Source organism: Manis javanica, chromosome 3, assembly GCF_040802235.1.
Source record: "Manis javanica isolate MJ-LG chromosome 3, MJ_LKY, whole genome shotgun sequence".
NCBI classification, from domain to species: Eukaryota; Metazoa; Chordata; class Mammalia; order Pholidota; family Manidae; genus Manis; species Manis javanica.
This window is the reverse complement of record NC_133158.1, coordinates 37,573,392-37,590,333: the sequence shown is the minus strand read 5'-3', so window position 1 is coordinate 37,590,333 and position 16,942 is coordinate 37,573,392. Positions and strand designations below refer to the sequence as shown.

The 16,942-nt window shown below is 43.9% G+C and overlaps 1 long non-coding RNA gene across 1 annotated transcript; it reads right to left on the bottom strand.

Annotated features, from left to right (window-relative positions):
* Positions 1 to 10,571: 10,571 nt before the first annotated feature.
* On the bottom strand, positions 10,572 to 16,653 carry LOC140848148 (uncharacterized). The gene is made up of 3 exons (XR_012128691.1): positions 16,487 to 16,653; positions 15,918 to 15,967; positions 10,572 to 11,409 (listed from the first exon to the last, which is right to left on the bottom strand). It is a non-coding gene; the product is annotated as an uncharacterized lncRNA (long non-coding RNA).
* Positions 16,654 to 16,942: the final 289 nt, after the last annotated feature.

The following is a 16,942-nucleotide window of genomic DNA, read 5'->3' as shown; positions in this document are numbered from 1 at the left end:
ACTGATGATTTGGACATGTGCATACAAACCAGAAGAAGACTGTCTTACTGGCCCAAAGTAAGAAGTCTGTCAGTACTGAGTACTGGGGTGGATATGTATTCACTTACATACAGCCAAAGAGAGTGGAATTTACAATCACTTACAAGTTTAATCTTTAAGGTGCTTGGAATTGTGCCTAGAAGAAGGGTGAACGCCCAGTAGATACAACCTACTATTATTTCAAAGCTGGAGCAGGAATGGTTCTATTTTGTCCAGCACCTTACATGCTGATAAGTGCTTCCTTATGTCTACCACATAATCTTTTATGCTTGTTGTTTGTAGCATAAAAATTGTGTGCTCCAAGTTTTTCAGGGCTCTGACTTTATTTGGTGGGTACCAAATTACTTTTTTGGAAGGAATGGCATCCAAAAGTAGGAAGAAAAAATACCCCCCAATTTGGTAATTTGGCACCTCCAAAACTTATAAATTTGAGCGTTTGCATGCCCTCTGATCCAGTAATGCCACTCTTTGATGGATACCCAAGACAACAACTTGCACATGGCTGCAGAGAAGATATGCCCAAAAATGCTCATGGTAGCGCTGTTCATAAGTGGAAAAGAAACTGGAAACGATCCAAAAAGCCGACCTACGGGAGCAGGATGAACAAACCATCCTCGCACACTGGGCATTACACAGCCCTGAAGACGAACGGTCCATAGCTGCATCTGTACTTGAGTGGAGAACATGTTTGAAGTGCATCGGCCGTTACAGAAACCCCAGCTGATGCCACAGGGGTCAGACATGAACGTCCACCATGGCTTTTCCTGAATTCCTGACCTACAAAGTTGTGAGTGAAAAAAAAGAAAAACAATGGTTCTAAGACCCTAAGTTTCAGGCAGTTTGTTACACAGCACTAGGTAACCATGACTGTGTTATTTTTACTCTTTCCATGACCTATACAAAAATAACCACTTTTTTTTTCTTCCTACTTTTGGATGCCATTCCTTCCTTCCAACAGAGTAATTTGGTATGCCCCAAAATAAAGCCAGAGCCCTGAAAAACTTGGGGCACACAATTTATGTCATAATCAACAAGCATAAAAGATTATGTGGTAGACATAAGGAAGCACTCATCAGCATGTAAGGTGCTGGACAAAATAGAACCATCCCTGCTCCAGCTTTGAAATAATAGTAGGTTGTATCTATTGGGGGTTCACCCTGTTCTAGGCACAATTCCAAGCACCTAAAATCTGTTAACTCATGGGATAGCCCCATTGCTGGTACTCTTTTATGCCCATATAATCACTGGGAAAACAGGGACCCAGAGAGGTTAAGGAACTTGCCTGTAGTTACACAGCTTATAAGTGGTGGAGCCAGGATTGGAACCCAAGCCATCTGGCCCCAGAGGCTGTACCCTTATCTTTTCTGCTGTACTGCCTATGCAGGCCCATGCACGGCATAGAAGGCACGAAAGGAAGATATACAGCTGTAAAAGCAAAGAGGAAAGTGAGTGTAGAGAGCATGTGGGCTCACAAACCAGCAACTCTGGCTGGTTATGGACCCCACAGCTTAGAGGCTTGAGTGTTGGTATACACACAGGAAAACAGATGAGGCTTTTGTCCATAGTAGGTGAAGAGTTGAAGCTGAGATGCCTCCAAACAAATAGGACTCTACAGTCCCAGTAGAGGATGGGGGTGAATAAACCTCACACACCTGTTGAGGAAGGAAGCCTGACTCCACCATGACTGTGTGGTGTGTAACCCTCAATGAAAAGCCAAAGCCCTGGGCTTTCCCTTTGTGAGGCCTGGAATCTGACTTTAAACTTTGCCTCCTAGTGTGCTGACTGGGAGCCAAGAAACTAACACAGGATCTGGTCCTTGGTGGGACACCTGCCCCACCCCCAACACCTGGCATAAACCAAAATGCAGCCACCATGAAAGGTCACTTTAACAATGGTCACCATATGATTCCCATGGTAAATATAAACCTTGCTTGGGATCAGCTAAGTATGTGCACACATACGTAAGTACGCAGATACCCAAAAAGAAACGATTCCATCATAGCAAAACTTTGTTGGCAAAAAAATAGTCCGGAAGACTTATTCCCAGAGAACTTTAGTTAACTGAAAAATCTGAAATTATAAAACAACATTTAAAGAAATATAATAAGCCTCATAAAAATCAGAAATAAAGAGCGAATCACCTCCTCTCACAGTAGATTTAGAAAAGAACAAAATCAGTTAAATCAAAATAAAGAGCTGACTGAATATAGCAGAAAAGGTGAAGCAGAGAACAGATCTGAGGAAATCAACCAGAAAATAGTGCAGAATATAGCATAATGATGAGACAAAGAGATTAGAATAACATGACCTAATATACATCGACAAGGGATTCTAGAAGGAGAAGAGGAAATGAAAGTGATAAAAGCTTGGAATTTTCTATTTTTTATTAAATATATTCTCAGAAACTCTCAATGAATGTAGAGAAAGATTTTTAAAAATACTTTATATGTACATCCCCTAGGGAAAATTCAGAATAGTAAAAAACAAAAGGAAATTTTAAAGGAGCCCATAGAAAAACTAACTTTACCTCCAAAGAATAATGTTTGGACTCCAGGAAGCTTCTACAGTAAGGATGTCCTAAAACAACAGAAAATATCCTCAAAAAACTGAAAGAAAATAGGTGTCAAACTAAAATTTTATAGCCAGCTAAAGTATTATTCAAGAGGCTGAAGTAAAGACATTTTCACACAGGCTGAGAGAGCTTACTACTAATTGCTTTTTACTGAAAATCTCTAAAGAAGGTGCTTCAAGGAGAAGGAAACTGAACTCCAGAAAAAGGCAGAATGCATGGAAAGACAGCAAATGGATTGTTGAAATGTGAAAATATAGTGAAATAGACATTGACAGCAATTAATTGTATCAATACTGATTATTTTGGTGATGACACATTGACTGAAATACTAGAAAATACTACCATGTAAAATGAAAATGGTAGTGATCAGGATACATATATTCAAAAGTCCTTATAGGATTCAAGAGAAAGGTAGAGACTGATTAATTTTTTACTTCATTCATTCAATTATGTGTGTTAAAAAATTGAGTAACCACTAAAAGAATAATATTACATTGAATCATATGAAATTGTTGATGTTTGAACAAGTTTGATCAACATGATGGCAATTTCATGTGGTTCAATCTAATACAATGGATAACTTTCAAGTGAGAGAAAATAAAATGCAGAAAATCCAATCATACTAATGGGAAGGCAGGAAAGATAGTGGCGGAGAGAAGCGAGAGAAAAGCCATGTGTTAGAAAAGTTAGCTTGCTGCTGAGGGTGGGTATGTGTGTATAGATATACTTGTATGTATATGTATATAATTGTATAAATATATACATATATTTATGTGTGTATTTTATGTGTGATATTTATACAGTGTGTATATATATGGGATATGTCTGTATATACATGTACAGACCATTAACATCCCCAAGGTTTGTAGCTGGCCATACCCATTGGCACTGGCTTAAAAAGCCATCAGACCTCACCTTTAAAATAACAGTTTTTTTGGTTTAAAATCATTATACTGTTCCACAACATTTACACATGAACATTTGTTTATTTCAGTAAATGCTCCCCCCCAAAAATGACAGAAAAAAAAGTTAAAAACTAAACCCTCTAATCGAAAGACAAACCCTTAGATTAGATAGATTGTTTTTTTAACCTAATCATATGAACCACATCAACAACAAATTGACCCAAACTTTCAAAGTAAGAGGATGGAAAAAGAGATAAGCTGAGCAGTTCTTAATACATTTTTAATGTTGCTGTAGCTATGTTAATATAAGTCAAAAGAGACTAAGCAAAATGTATTATTAGGGTTAGAGATAGTAGGTACAAAAAGATAAAAGGAAAAAAATTTACCAGGAATTTTCCAAAAAGATATAAAAAAATATCTGAACTTGTATGCCTCAATAACTACCTTCTAAATTGCTGAAATGGCCAAAAATATAAGGAAAAATGAACAGATCTCTAATCATAGTGGGAGAATATAGTATCTGCCTTTCAGCAACTGATAACTAAGAAAAGTAATTAATAAGTAAGAAATTAGCCAGAGGTAGAGAACATAAAAATGATACAAGTAAACCCTTGATATGATGTATATATGTGTATAACATATGGTTTCATCTCATTAATAAACCTGTGAGGAAAGTAGTATTATTACTGTCATTTTACAGATGGCGGTATTTTGGGCAAAGTATGAGAATGGGAATTCAAGAAGGAATAGAAAGAGGACATAATCATCTGAAGAGATGCCTGACACCACTAGTCACCAGGGAAATGCCAAACAAATAATATATAACAGAATACCAAAAGACGGATAATCCCAAGTATCCATGGTAAATGCGATAGGTGTTGCTGGAGGGACAATCAGACATGCCAACCAGAAGGATAGTTTGGATGTAGTTAGAAAAGTTGGAGATGCGCTCAACATTGATTTCCGAAGTCCCATGTTTTGGGCGTCCGCTCTAGAGAAATGCTTATTCATGAATCCAGAGAAGAATGGGAGAGAGTGTTTACTGCCACACTGTAATTTAAAAAAAAAAGAAAGGAAAACCTTATGTTCTTCATAAGGTTGTGGATAGTTGCACTTTGAATTCAGAAAGTGGAATTTCGACATGAGTTACAGGTATGCCCCGCTCGTTTGAAAGTTTGTGTTACACCACTTTGCTTTTATAGAAGACCTACATTAGCACCCATTTTTGCTAACCAAAAGAAATCCGAAGAGGACTTTTGCTTTTACAACAACAAAAAAACCCACAAAAATAACATTCAGCCTTTGATTTGGAGCAGGTCTTGTAGCATGCACCCCAAGGAGCAGCGAGGGTGCCTCATTGACTCCTGCCTAGGAACCACACTCAGCATCTCACCATTGAGCTGCAGGAGCTCTGGACTGGTCCATGCACATCTGGGCTTTATATTGATTTATTTTGTGGGTCCGTTAGCAAGCTGTGTCTTAAGGTATCAGAACAAACTAAGAGAGGTTATTGTTTGGGTCTGGAAAAACTCAAAATTTTTTCCGTAAGTGAATGGTAATTGCTTCTTCACTTTATGCCATTTCAGCTTAGGAAAGGTTTCATAGGAATGCTCTGCTTTCAGGGAGCAGGGGAAACCTGTAATATCAAGCTTTAATGGTGGGTGAAAAATGAGTCGGCCCCACATTTCTCCACAAGTGAAGAAACAGAGACATACATTTATGGATACCTCACTTATGGGTAGAAAGTGGGTACCATCATTAAAGTGGGCTTCTCTTAAATTAACTGTCCAACAGACCCACTTCTACTTAAAATATCAGCAGCAATTTTTACCCAGCAAAATGGTTTTATGGTGGGATGCTTTTTAAAGGTATTAAGAGATGTTTATTTTCCCTACAATTTATTTTATTGTTATATTGGGGGCTGCTTTTTGCCACTTCATGTCTACTCTCTCCTTCCTCAAAATAAACCCTGACATTATTTGAAATAACACTGGGTTCAGCTAAAAGGTTTTATTTCTCCTCCTCCCTTGCAACCAGGTGTGATCATGTATCAAAGTTCAGGTTAATGAGATAAGAAAGTTTGGGCTAGACTTCCAGGAAGGCTGATCTAAGGCACTTGACTTAAAGCTTGGTTTTTTTCTTCTTCTTCTTACTTCTTGGAACTAGGATGTGATGTCTGGAGCTCCAGCAGCCATTTTGGATTGTGAGGGGGACTATGTGCCTGGAAGCCACATGCTAGAATAGAGCAGCAAGACTAAAGATCCTGAAGCTGCCATATAAGTTCTGGCTGGACTGTGTAGCTCCAAGCTTTTTCAATTTGAGATAAATAAGCTTTTATTTGTTTCAGAGAGTTACTTGTTTCAGCAGTGTTGTGAGCCTTTAAATCTGATTCTAATTGTTACCCTAGTTGTTCTCTGAACATCCTGGACCTGTTGATAACATTCTACACCCACAGTCTATTGGTACAGCAGGGTTGCTACATGATTCCAAATATAAAAATTATGAAATGATTCTCTGCTGTTGGGTGTGCATCTTTTTTATTAACCTTCAAAATACACTCATGAAATTCATAGTTGAAATATGAAGTCCCCAAATACTAATTTTGATTATCAAAATCTAGAGCCCCAAAGCATTCTGGGGGAAAAATTTTGCTACAAAGAGGCATAAAAGCATCTTTGAACATCTGGACCCCTTCCCCCCACCCTGCCAGGCAAAGTGAGATCCTGTGAGCTGGAAGCAGGGAGGGGGGTAGGTCAGTGGGAGTGTTGGATGTGGGTGGAACTTGCCCCTCCATGGCCAAAGGTGAGTGGAGCTGGGAGGGAAAGGAAGATCAGAGAGAAGCTAGAAAAGGCAGTTACAGGCTAGAGGTCCTGCCATCTTTGAATAAACAATAGAGTTAAAATTAGTTCAGGGAATATCTTAGCAAAGGGTCTGAGGCAAGTGTGACTGGGGTTCCCCCACCTGCCTGAGGGTAGAGCAGGCTCCTAAAGTTCTACTGGACAGACCTGAGGCATCTGGAGGAATATCAGGTGACTTGGTGACGAGAGGAAGCAGGAGAAAGGCCCAAAGCCCAGATGGGTGGACCCAGATGGCTAGTGTCTACCATTTGAGTGTCTACCAGCTGGCCTCAGCCCACAGCCCACTCCTCCCTGTGACCCCCTCCTCCAGTTCCTGCAGGGGCTCCTTTGATACCAAAAGGGGCATTCGATGCCAGCCTTTTAATGAGTGTACTTCCAGGTCCTGAAAGATGTCCTAATTATCAGGTCACTTTAAGGTGTAGAACAGGCTTTTTGCTTCCCTATTTAACATGAAGGTATAAAGATACACATCTTCTAGTGATAGTGAGCAGCAAGTAGATTTTAATATCTTGATTTAAATTTATTATTGAAGAAATTCTCCTTCCTAAGTAAGGACATAGCTATATAATATACAGAGACCACTCATCTTCAAGTCTCAGGATTAAAATCTATTAATAAGAGCTGAATATGTGTCTCAATATTAGTCACCATCTAATGCAGATATTATTAAACAAAAGAATTAAAGGGACATAAAATGCAAAAAAAAAAAAAAGCCTCCAAATGCCTGGAAATTAGCAAGTCATCCAGAAATGTTGGTATAACTTCCCCAAAGGAGGAGGATGGGGAAACCCTGAGAGCTAGAGTGAAAATCCTGAATTGGACTAGTTTACCTGGACTATGATTTAACAGCCAAGTGACTGAAGGTGATCTTGAAATGACTAAGAAAACATTTTCCACACTGGGGCAAGGAGGGCCACCTGCTGTGGCAGATGTGACCCTCTGGCCATGGCGGGAGTGGGCAGAGCCCCTGCAGGAACTGAAGGAGTGGGGCACAGGGAGGAGTGGGCTGTGGGCTGAGGTCAGCTGGACAGGTGGGCACAAGACACCCTCAGGAAGTTGGAAGAGGGATGTTCAAACGGTGAGGTATCTGCAGTACGTATGAAAGAGTATCACATTTCTCATATGCCAGAAGTTCCTCCAAATTGATAAGAAAAAGACTTAAAACCCAATAGAAAACTGTACAAAGTATATATATAGGCTCTTAACAAAGAAAGAAATAAAAATGGCCAATAAATGCATTAAAAGGTACTAAACCTTATTTGTTGTCCAGACAACTCAAATTAGAACAATAATGACATATTTTTATTCAAGAGACTGGCAAAAATTATAGAGTCCTGACATTTATTGCTGGGAACACTGTGGGGAAATTGGTGCCCTCACATACTGCCGGTGGAAAATGACATGGATATGACCTAATTTGCATGCAATTTCTTAAGGTCTATTAAAATAAAACATGGCCATACCATTTGACATAGGAATCTCACTTTGAGGATTTGTTTTATGAAATTAAAAGAACTGGTACTTCAGACTCCAGGTACAGATGTTCCCCAAAGCATTCTGGGAAGCGGCAAGTCCCTGGAAACAGCCCCTCAGTACAGAATGCTGCAAAACTGGACGTGTGTGCATCTTGCAGAGAGACACCCAGCTCCCCGGGAGACGGCAGGGCACTGACTGACCCAGAAGTTGCCCGGGCATGGGTTAGCCCAGGGTGGGGCCTGGAAGGCTCACTGAGGAGACCTCCCAGTGGAAAGCAAGAAGCAGGTCCCACTCAGACTTGCCCCTGCTGGCCTGTGGCATGTTCCCAGACCAAGCTGCCCCTGCTTACTGCAGATGGTGAAGGAGCCCCACTGAGACACCCGTCCCCAGCACACCTGCCACACTTATGCCACCTCCCTGGACCCTGCAGTCACTTCCACGCTACCCTGGGCGGATTGTATACCCCATCTTTGTAAAATCAGACCGCTAACAATGCCTTAAATACACATATTGTTGGTATAGGCTTGTATGATTATGGGGCTGGAGCAGCAGGAACTGAGAGCAGACATTTTCTTTATCTTTTTGTCTTTCCTTTCTACCTTTTTTTCCCCTGGTTATTGCAAACTCTGTGGTAAGAAGAAAACTGTAAAATTTTCATAAAGGAATTGTACTACAATAAAAGCCAAATAAAAGAGTTTGAGAGGTGAGTTGGGCACATGAGAAAAAATCTTTGATGGGAACAAAATCTCTGCATTTTCCTTGAACGTTTTCTCTTACAAATGAGTCTTAACATCAGCCAGTCAAAGCCTACTTCATAAAAAACAAAATCCAATTCGTAATAAACGTTTTATCAAGCCCTGAGAAGATGGGCGCAATCTCAATTTGATCAAGCATATCTATGGGAAACCTCCCGGAAACGCCCTACTTAATGGCAAAACACACTATTCCCACTGAAGCCAGGAACATGGGAGGAAGCTGCCATCAAGCTACTTATTCCTTATTTAGCATTTTAAGTGTGTCATGCTTTCTCTTTGTTTCTATTAACCTCCTATGCCTTTTGTTTGATTCATAAATGTTCTTTGATTCACTTTTCCCTCAATCTGTTTGAAATTTTAAGTCATATTTCAGTGCACTTAGTTAACAATCGGTACACAAAGTTAAAAATGTCTCATATTCAGCATCTCTAAAATCTCCAGGTACTAGATAAGAATTTTAGTAATTTTTAGCTCCTCCTGAACTCCCTTGTCCCCCAGATTTCTATGTTAATGTCTCTGGACTTTCAATTCCAGGTTATTCATCTTTCTTCCAGTCATGCTTATTTAGACAGTTTATTTTCCTTGCTTACTGGTCTCTTCCATCCCACTTCCTCTGACTTTTTTTTTTTTCCTGGCTGAGATAAATCTGTGCTTTCACTATAGGTAACAAAACTGAACTCAAAACTGGCTTCAATGGTCAGGGAATTTACTAGCCTGTGTATGTCGTGTAAGGACCGTGCGCTAACCGATTGCACCACTGGAGCTTCTAGCCTGTGTATGTTGAAGTTCAGAGGAAGCTCATGTTTCAGGCCCAGTTTGGTTAGGATTCAGACTCCTTTTCTCCTGTTTCCCCTCCCCGAGCTGGGAAAGAGCTACAGGAGTTCCAGAGCCTCCTGTGTGTCTATCACCTGGCCCTGAGCACGAGAGTATCTCTGACTGGTATAGGATTCTAGACTCTATCGCCTCTCCAAGCTTTGAGGGTGTCATCCCGCTGCTTTCTCAGATTCCCTGATGCTGTCGAGGGAAGTCTGATGTCAGGCTGTTTTCCTTTTGGGTCTCACCTCTCAGGTAGCTTTGGGAACCTGCTTGGTACCACACTCCAACCAAGTGTGTCTTATTCTTATACCTGCTTGGCATACATGTTCCTCTTCAGGGTGGAGGAATTAGCCAAACTTCAGGTATTGCTCTCGTCTGAATGTTCTGTCCTCGTGGGAGAACCTGTCGGGTACCCCAGCTTCTGGAGCTACTGTCAGTATGGACAAGGTATCCTGCCCACCATGTTCTGGGGGCTCCCTCTGCCCAAACATGTAGTTTACTAATTTTTCTTCACCCTGTCCATCTGCGATTCAAATCGCAACATAATCTTGTCTTCCAACAACTTAATTTTCCATCTCAAGCATCTCAGATCGGCTTTTATGTAGATGCTATTGTGACAGGGATTTCTTATCATCCCATATCGGTCTGAGAGCATTAATATACTCTCCAAAGTCTTCTTCTGAATGTTCTATTGGCTGTTTCCTTGGATGCAAACTTTTCCTCTTTTGCTCTTCCACTGTGTCCTTATTTCTAAAATATTTGGTGCTTATACATCTTGGGAATGAAAAACATAGTGGTGAGGCTATTGTAGACTGAACATTTGAATCCCATCGAAAGATATACCTTGAAATTTCTAGCCCCCAATGTGATGATATTAAAGGTGGGGCCTTTGGGAGGTGAATAGGTCATGAATATGTATCCTCTTGAATGGGATTTGTGTCCTTATAAAAGGGACCCTAGGGAGCTCCCTCACCCTTTTAGCCATGTAAGGACACAGCAAGAAGTAGGTTCTCACAGGCTAAGAATCTGCCCATAATCTTGGACTTCCAGCCTCCACAATGTGAGATATAAATGTCTGTTGTTTATAAGCCATGCAGTCTGTGGTGTTTTGTTATAGCAGCCTGAACAGACTCAGCCAGAGGAGGACAAGAGAAGACTAATTTATTTCAGCAAGAGTTGAAGCATGCATGCATGTGCATCTTTGATAAAACATACAGAGGCCAGACTGGCATGAGAAGCAGACATGGGACCCTGCCTGGACCCTGGGAGGAGGTTTGCACACTCAATCTGGGCAATACAAAACAGAGGTTCTGCCGTGGATGGGAGGAGTGAATGGGGACAGGGTTGGGCTGGGAGGAAGGAATAATTAGGGAATTTCCAGGTCAGAGATGGGGAGACCAGCAGCGACTGAGGTCAGCATGGAATGTGGGTGAGGAATGCTGGGACCTCGAATACATAGGTGCCAAAGGAGGTCGGCATGAAGAACAAAACTGAGCCTGTCAGGGAATTGAACCCTATGCAGGGGTAGGTGGCTGAAGCGAGGGACTCCATGAAAATCCAATCCCCAGGGGCATCTGGCAACCCATAGGGTCCCACCCCAGGCTGGAACACGGTGGGGCTGTGGCCTTGCTGTGCATCTTCATGCACCATTGCTGCTTCCGTAACAGGAAAGGATGGGGTTTGCCACGCTTCTGGTTCCACAGGATGGCCAGGCTCTACCTGCCACTCTGGTCCCTGCCAGCGTTCTGGCCCGGCCTGGAGGCTGGGGCCCCTGGGGAGGTCTGCCCTGCTGCGGCGGCCTCTCTCCGCGCGCTGGCTCCTTCCCCCACGGCGGCCTTGGCCTCTCTTTGTGGAAGCAGGGGCCTCACATCTCATGGGTTTCACATACGCAAAGGGTTTTGAAGGACGGTGTAGCTCTGCAGGGACAGCTGCTCCCACGGGGTCTTCACCTTCCACACCAGGAGGCCCTGGCTGCCCAGGAGGCTCATCTGAGGTGACATAGAAAAAGCATAGAGAAAGAGATCAGGGATTATCCAGAAGCTGGAGGGAAGGAGAATGGGGAGCTGTGAGCCTCTTCCAGGCCTGGCCCTTCCTGCTGGCCATTTCATGTAGCGTCCACCCCCACCTGGCCATCTGCGCATCACCATCCTCATCTTACTGACAGATCAATTGGGTCTAGACTCCCTAGAGAGGTTCTATTTGACTAAAAAGGTCAGCTCCTGCACGCACTCAGCTTAAACTTCAATAATAGAGACAGGACAGAATGAAGTGACAATAACAGGCAACAACCTGGTGAGTGAACTTGTTAGGGGATCACAATGGAGGTGGTTCTGGATCCAGGGTGTCTGGGACTTTATCTTAATTTGCCTGGGCCTCAATTTCTGTTTTCAGGAACTGATGCAATATGCCCACCCCTGGGGTATTACAAGGACTGAGCCACCTCCAGCGAATGAATTGCTTAGGACAATACCTGGCTTAAGTCCACATCCTAACATGAGTTTGGGAGGTGGAGGCAGTGAGTCTGGCTGCAGGAGTTAACATAAACCTGTAAGCCATGACCTCAGGGACCTGGACGGGGAGCTAACAGGGCGGGTAGGGAGGGCGAGGACTGGGGGCTGGGGTAGGTTTCCAGAACTGACAGAAGCTGGCTAGCCTAGGGTGGGACAGCACAGCAGGAGGTGGGCCCATAAAGACCTCTTTAAGCTAAGCCAGGTTTTAGCTTATCCAAAGATCAGAGGAGAGCCCCGTGAAAGATTTTAAGGAGGGGAGCAATGACATCACAGTTAGACTCTGGGAAATGAAATGCTGGGAATAGAAGGGAAGGAGTGCGGGGAAGGGTTGCTGTCCTCTGGGGAGGTTTGCAGGAGGCCTGGGAAGAGGAGTACAGAGACCTGCAGCAGAACGCCGAGGCCGGTGAGGACCAGGCGAGTGGGGCTCCCGGCCTCATCTGTTTGCAGGACACTCACCTGACCATCCTTAAGTGCCCCACCCTGTTTTCCTTCCCCCGACAAAGAGGATGGAAGCTGCTTCCCTGAGCTCAAGGGAGAAGGTGCGGGGGTGGGTGACAGAATGTGTTCAGTATTGGCCTTGACGCTGGTAAGGTGTCTGTGCATTATCTACGTGAAGATGCAAGAAAATAGATGAGGGTGTGGGCGAGGGCTGGGCTGGAGGTGGATTCGGAGTCATCTACACAGAGCTAGTCATCACTCTCATGGGGGCTGGCACAGACCACCTGGGAGAATGGGGGAGGCAGGTAAGGTCCCCATAGAACCTCAAGTCCACTGTGAACCTTTAAGGGGAAGGTAGAGAACTAGCCCCTGCCAGGACCACTGACTGGAGGAAAATTGGGAGGGTGCACCCAGACACAAGGTGCAGGGAACAGATCAAGACATGGTGAGCTGCCGACAGTGTTACAAGCAGGACACAGCAGGCCCAGGTGTGGCCATCCCAGTTGGGAAGGGTGGCCCTGGGATTGGTGAGAGCAGCTTCAGGGCAGCAGTGGGCAGAACTCAGCTGCCAGGGCAGTGCATGGCAAGGAAGATGGCAGGTGAGTGACACGGATAGGAGGAGACAAAGCTGGGGTGGGACTTTCACAGTAGGGGGGTCACAGGCGAGCAGGAGGCCCCTGGGGCTGGCAGACTCAGAATCAATAGTGACTCCAATAGACCCATTACAACCGACCAAATTGTGAATACTTCAACAAACGCCCTCTTTCCCCACAACCATCATCCAAAAGAGGGCCAGGATCAGATCATCTCATGGGTGAATCTTTTCCACAGCTCTTGGCCAGCAACACTCAAACTCATGTTAAGACCTTAAATCCATCTGCAAAAAGGTCAGAGTCCCACCACAGTGGGAGTGATGAGACATGGGTGCTCTCCCCGCAGGCTCTGGGTGACGTCATGAACCGTGACACACAGACAGCCCTGCTGGGGGCCCCTCTGACCTCCTTTCTCTGTACTCAGGAGCTGGCATGAAAGAAAGGGACACTAGTCTTGCCCATATTTGCGCAAGGAGAGTTTTGGAACTGAGGACACATATAATAGATGAAAACATTTGAGTGTTTTTGAGCCTCAGAAAATGTGAGTACCTGGAGATCCAGGGCTTATAAAGTCTATGCTTTATTTAACTGTCTTAAATGACCCACATGGCTCTTCAGAGCCATTGACATCTGCTCTCCCCGACTCCGGCTCGGAGCTCCTTGTACCTCTAGAAGCCTGGGTGAGCTATGGGAGGGCTGGTGGTCAGGCACGGCCCTTGCTGATGGGACCTAGAGGGCTCAGAGTGACCTGCATGGACTAGTGACGAGACATTGGTGGAAACAAAAGCAGGGTGGCTGCATGGACCTAGGACCAGAACATTCTTTCCAATTAAGTGATAGTATGTAAATTATATTCCCCTTTCTTGATCTAGATGTAGTCCCAGTAGAAGGGTGGGTAGTCGAGAGATACTTAATTGACTAAAGAAAATCTGAATTTACAAACCCCAGAAAAGCAAAGAACACTTAAAAATCAATAATATAAACAACTAAATAGATGAAAATAAATAGCAAAGAGCAACCATAAGGCAGTCCATATAAGAAAAGCAAATGGTCCATATATATATGTAGAATGCTAAACTCATATATAATGAAGCGATTCAAATTAAATATAGGGACATTGTCATGCATCTATCAAGCTGGCAAAGATAAAAAGGTTTAGGACACTCAGTCTACTGAGAGAAATGTTATGTCAAACAATTTGACAATAGCTATCAAATTTTAATGCCTTCCAGAAAAAGAACAAGGTGAAGGTTCTTGGTTTATCATAGAGAGTAGCATGCAGCTATAGGTGAGGACAGTGTGGTGTTTGAACAGAGGTAAATGACTGAGCAACAGGATGGAACAGAAAGCCCAAATCAGACACACACCTGTGGAAATCTGACCAAGGAGAGAGCTGGCCCTGAAGACCATCTGAAGAGTTTTCCCTGGAAAATTTGTGTAAGTCTAAGAGAAAAGTCTAAGAAATGGACACTTGGGTTCCCCAATTTGACAGCTCAGCCATGTAAGTTCTGTGGGGCCCACAGTGAACACACCCCACTGCTGGCTCGAGCTACCATTCAGCATCGCAGGGCCCCCTTTTCAATGCCTGCAGGCTACCAGGGGTTGTGAAACGTCAGAAGAAAGGCCTAACATGAGAGACAGGGAACAGATAATTAAACAGAAAAAGCAACTTGGAGGCAACAGTTTATGCCACAGATAAAACATTCAAAAAAATCTATCATTAATACCTTCTGAGAGATGAAAGAAGAAATGATACCGTGAAGCAATTACAGGAGACTTTTTAAAGCAATATTCAGAAAAACAAAGAGCTCTTTGAAATTAAAATTACAAGAGCAGAAAATCTCCATGGAAGTTTTGAAAGATAAAATTGAGGAAATCTTCCAGAAAAGAGGACAAAAATCCAAAATGAAAAATAGGGATAAATGTAAGAAAATCAGAGGCACAGTATCACCAAAGCTTATTATAGAATTTTGGACTGCTGAGGACAAAGGACTGATGGTAAAAGCTTCCAGAGAGAGAGAAAGAGAGAGAGAGGTCATATGCAAAGGGTCAGAAAAATCAGGACGTCTCAAAGAACAGACATGTCAAAAGCAATGTTAGAATCTAGAAGACAATAGAAAAGTATCTTCAAAATTCTGAGGGAAAAAGGATTTCTCACTTAAAATTCAACACCTCACCAAACTATCACTTATAAATCAGGGAGAGTTTTGAATGTATCTCAAATAATTTTTTTTGATATATGTCTTCCTAGAAGGCTACTGGAGGATTTGCTCTACGAAAGAGAAAAAACAAATCAAGAAAAAGACACCAGATTAAGATACAGGGGATAAAATTCCAAAGGGGGAAGGAATTGCCCCCAGTGATGGTGAAGAGATTTCAGGGTGAGGGCTGGGAGGTGGCTTAGGGCAGCAATCCAGGCCAGATCCGGTCAGAGGAGAGTGACAGAAATGCTTCGAGAAAGTGACACTGAGAGTATGCTTGATGGTGTTTGAATTTAAACAACTGGGGAAGAGTTTGAGAATGGATTAGTGGTTGATAAGTAAATTATTGCCCAAGTAGTGAGTTGCAGAAAATTGAAAAGTTATGCAAGAGGGGAAAGTAAACCTGGTTGACTAGAGGGCTCCATTTTGAACAGTGAAATTCTACTGGGAGATGGATGGGGAGCAGAGGGTGGGTGGGGGCTGGCGTGGGTGGTGGGGTGCTTTTGGTGAGTGGCGGTGGTGGTGATGGTGGGAATGGATGAATTATAGCTGAATAGTTCTCTGCCATAGAGGGAAAAATCACACAATCTAAAATGGAGGGAAACAAGTGAGTAGTAGTGGAAACATGGTGTTTAGAGAATGAAGAACACGAGAGGAGCCATTCGAGCAGATGAAAATGGTTGTCTAAATACCAAAAGTAGAATAAAAAACCAGAAAAATATTAAAAAGGAAGTGATAGGCATTTTGACAGTACCTTGAGGAAGTGCCATTGAGCTGGGAGATCCTTGTTCTTCCATCAAGAATCTGTCCAGGAGACGAAAATGGGTTAGTCAGGGGGTTCAAACCACACCCTTGTTTCACAAGTGCCAAGCACAGCCCAGTCTCGCCAGCACCACTCCTGGGACTCATGGCGCCTGCTGAGACCCCGGATGCTCAGGCAGAGAGTGAGCTGAGCTGGCAGCTCTGGGGACACGGTGTGGAGGAGGGGTTTGGGGGTGGTGACTTGGGTGAGACTTGGATGTGTTAAACTGTTTTCCAGGAGGAGCCAGCTGGGACTGGCCTAGAGATAGGTTCACTAATTTATCCCAGATCCTGTAGGTTAAGGTAGGAGAAATGAGATTTACTTTGACTAAGTGGAGAAATTACCCCTTCTTAGAGGAAAGAGGCCAAGAAGGTGGGGAAGGTGGGAACAAAGATAGGGAGGGGCAGTGGGAAGCTAGGTGCCATTTGGGGAATTGTCCCTGGTCCTAGGATGCTGGGGATTCTGCCCCTACCTGGACAATACAAAATCCACCCCTCTCCCACGGACACCCGGACACAAACCTGATCCTCCTGCTGCTGACCTCTTCACTGCTGGGCCGGGAAGTCCGGGTATCAGGAGACTCGGCCCCAAAGAGAGGTGCCAGGCGCTGGAGACGCACAGGTGCCTTCGGGCCCCAACTGTGGCTCGAGTGTCAGCCTCCGGGTGTGCGTCTCTCGCGGCTGGCGGGAGAGCCGTCCAGGAAAGCGTGGGCTCGCGCACCAGACCCTTTTATAGGATTGGGTAGGCGCCCTGGGGAGGGCGGGCCTGGCTTCCGGGGAGGAGCGTAAAGCCCGCCCACCGGCCGCCATCATGAAATTATTCGGGCCTCGTGCTTGGTTGATCGAGCTGGTCATGAAAAAAACACGTAACTACAATCATGTTAAGTGCCAGTGAAAGAGAGGTGCGAGGTCATGAGAGTGACCAAGAAGATTTGATCAGGTGGGGGGAGGGCAGTTACCAGAGAAAGCATCCTTATT